The sequence below is a fragment of the Octopus bimaculoides genome, chromosome 4 (assembly GCF_001194135.2).
Source record: "Octopus bimaculoides isolate UCB-OBI-ISO-001 chromosome 4, ASM119413v2, whole genome shotgun sequence".
Taxonomy (NCBI): domain Eukaryota; kingdom Metazoa; phylum Mollusca; class Cephalopoda; order Octopoda; family Octopodidae; genus Octopus; species Octopus bimaculoides.
The window spans coordinates 43496455-43500014 of record NC_068984.1 but is presented as its reverse complement, the minus strand read 5'-3'; the positions used below and the strand labels follow the sequence as shown (position 1 = coordinate 43500014).

The 3560-nt window shown below is 37.2% G+C and overlaps 1 protein-coding gene across 11 annotated transcripts in view; it reads left to right on the top strand.

Annotated features, from left to right (window-relative positions):
• The window catches only part of LOC106873997 (potassium voltage-gated channel protein Shaw), a 524001-nt gene that overhangs the window by 508444 nt on the left and 11997 nt on the right, over positions 1 to 3560 (top strand). The window lies entirely within an intron of this gene.

Sequence of the window (3560 nt, the reverse complement as noted above, 5' to 3'; positions counted from 1 at the left end):
CAGGTAAAAACTCATCGATGAGTTCATGAACCTTGGTTCTTTTCCCTAAAACTATATATATATATATAACCTCCACTGGTTAATGTTAACCATGCTTTTGTAGATCTCTCCAGATTGTTTCAGGAAGACTAGCAGTTGCACATGATGCATGCAAGTCTTCCTTCTTTGTGTCACTGGTGTTTATCCAAGAGAAAAGCTGCTGACTTGGGTGCAGTGCAGCATGATACCAGTGCTGTCACAGACATGACTATCAGAATGCAAAGAGCTGGAGCTGAGACCATAAGGCATTCCACCTGATCTTTTGCAGTTCCATTAATCCAGGTTGATGGACTGATGCTTTTTTATCAACCCTGGTTTTGAACACAGAATACATAGGTTCAGAATAAATAGCACAATTCTATCTGACAGTCTAACAACTCTGTCAGTTATGCACACATACATACATGTGCAAAGGCACATGCACACATACTCTGAAAGGATGAAAGGCAAAGGTGATCTCAGCAGAATTTGAACTCAAAACATAGACAGATGAAATACTGCTAAGCATTTTGCCTGGTGTGCTAATGATTCTGACAGCTTGCCATTCCATGCATATATATGTATTGAAAACGTAACTGCTGAAGCTTAATTTTCTGCAGCAAAATTTTTCCTATTTTCCTAGTCCTTTTATGTTTATTTTGGAAAGATAACTTTTGTAAGTCCATTAATATTTCCTGACTTTCTTGTCCTCAACTTCTGAATAAAATGGGGTAGTATCAGGTAGTTGCTGCATTTCATACAAGGCAGCAAAGGATCATGGGTATAATGTTGTAACTAATCATGGGTCTTGGGTATAATGTAACAATCATCATAATTATACTTAGTAAGTTTTGATTAGGCTGCTACTTCTAGCATCATAACATTCTTGTTTATTTATCATAGTTATCCCTTTTGCTCCCTTTCTTCTTTATTCTGTTTTAAACAGAGATCGACTATATGTTACCTTTGCCATAGCTATGCCAACAGTTGCTGTTTAACCACAGGTCATCTCTCATTAAGCAGACCTATGAGCAAAATAGTTCCAGCTGTGATTATTCCATTTTTTTAAGACATTGTGTATCCATGACTACAACATTTATTGCATTCTTCATTCATATTTTTAAGAAGAAAATTGGCTACTACTTTTAACAGGTCCAGCAACTACATAGAGGATTCCTTGCTGGTGTCATTAACATGATGAGATTAATATTGTTACCTCCATGTAGTGAACATAGCATATGCACACATTTATTCTAATTTGTCACACAGTCAACAATGTGTGAAAACATATTGATGCTGTACTGTGACTGCAACAAAAACTCTATGGCTCTCTCTCAGTCTCCAAGTCTTTCATTCTGCCTCTCTCTCTCTCTCTCTCTCTCTCTCTCTCTCTCTCTCTCTCTCTCTCTCTCTCTCTCTCTCTCTCTCTCTCTCTCTCTCTCTCTCTCTCTCCCTCTCGATCTAACTTTCTTTCTCCCACTCGTTCTCTCTGTTTTGTACTCATATCCACAACCCCTCGCAGACACACTAATTCTTATTCATTTCTCTCTCTCTCTCTTTCTTTTCCTTTCTCTCTTTCTTATGAATTCTCTTTCAGTCTAATCTCTTACTCTCTTACACATGCACAAACACCCACATACACACACATATTTAGTTTTTTCTCTCTCTCTCTCTCTCTCTCTCTCTTTCTCTCTCCTTTTCACATACACATACACAAACACAATCTTGTTTAGTTTTTCTCCCTCCTTTCCTCTCTCTCTCTCACACACACACACATACATACACATATATACACTTACCTTCACTCTCTCTCTCCTTCATCTCCAATCCTTTTCTCATTCATCTTTACACTTCTTTATCCTTGTTTCTATCTTCATCTCTTCTATTTCACTCACTCTTTCGTTGTTATCTTGCAAAATCAATAGAGCATCGAACAAAATGCTTTGCAGGTTTAGTTTTGGCTCTTTTCATTCTGAGTTCAAATTCTAGTGAGATCAACTTTGCCTTTCATCAGTTGGAGGTGGGATGGTCAATAACATAAAGTACCAGTCATGTACTGGGGTCAGCCTAATCAACTAACCTCTTCCGTCAACACTAACTTATCAGCAATCAGCAATCATTCTCTCTATTTTTCCTGCTGTAACTGAATGCGAAATACTTTAGCTGATTCCAGTCATTGGTCTGAGGTCATGCTGGAGCAGGGTGCCACTTTCAAACAATCTAGTCAATGCAAATGACCACAACACTTTTTTTCTTTACGCATCTGCTACTTATTTTATCAACTTGTACTGGTGAAGGTGCATGGCTTAGTGTTTAGAGTATTGGGCTCACAATCCTGAAGTAGTGAGTTAAATTCCCAGACCAAGCTGTGTGTTGTGTTCTTGAGCAAGACACTTTATGTCATGCTGCTCCAGTTCACTCAGCTGTAGAAATAAGTTGTGATGTCACTGGTGCCAAGCTGTATCAGCCTTTGCCTTTCCCTTGGATAACATTGGTGGTGTGTAGAAGGGAGGCTGGTATGCATGGGTGACTGCTGGTCTTCCATAAACAACCTTGCCTGGGCTTGTGCCTTGGAGGGGAACTTTCTAGGTGCAATTCCATGGTCGTTCATGGTCTTTACCCTTTTACTTGTCCAACCATTATGTTACAAAACATATAGGGACACAACATTGGCAATAACACTGATTTTAATTAGGTATAAATTTAAACAGACACACAGACATATGCAATACATCGTCCTCATCATCGTCATCATGATTTAGCATCCAGGTTCTGTGCTAGTATGGGTTGGTCACATTGACAAGAATCCAATGAGTCAAAAGATTACATCATGCTCCAGTGTCTGATTTGGCTTGTTTTCTATGGTTGGATGCCCTTCCTAATTCTAACCACTTTACAGTGAGTACTGAGTGCTTTACACACACACACACACACACACACACACACACACACACACACACATACACACACACACACACACACACACACAAACACACAATTATATATGTAGAGTAGGGTGTGACACTCTGGAATAATATATAATATATATTATTCCAGGAGATAACAAGCTCAAAAAGAAGAAATGTCCAGCCACTGAGAATAAAATACTCAAAGATAAGTTTGAGTGTAAATAAAAATATTTAATCCATAATCAATAATCAGACAAAATATATTCTGTTTCAACAATGGCTCATAAGGAACTAAGCAAAACAAAATATATTTAACTGAATTAATGATTATGCTATATATATACATATATATATATATAAATTGTAAATCCAAAAGAAAAAAATAACAACAAAACTACAAAGGATTCCGCGGTACACATGTTTCAAGCTCTACATGTGTGTAATATAATATAACATAATATAATATAACATAATATAATATGTGTATAATCCACAATGTAAAGCTATCTTCAGCCACAAAAATTATCTCTCTCCCAGGAAATTATACCATCTCGACGTTGAAGTAAGAAGAAATGTGTGATGTAAGAGGTGAAGATCCTTTCGGTATTTTGTATAGTACTATATCTGGTATAT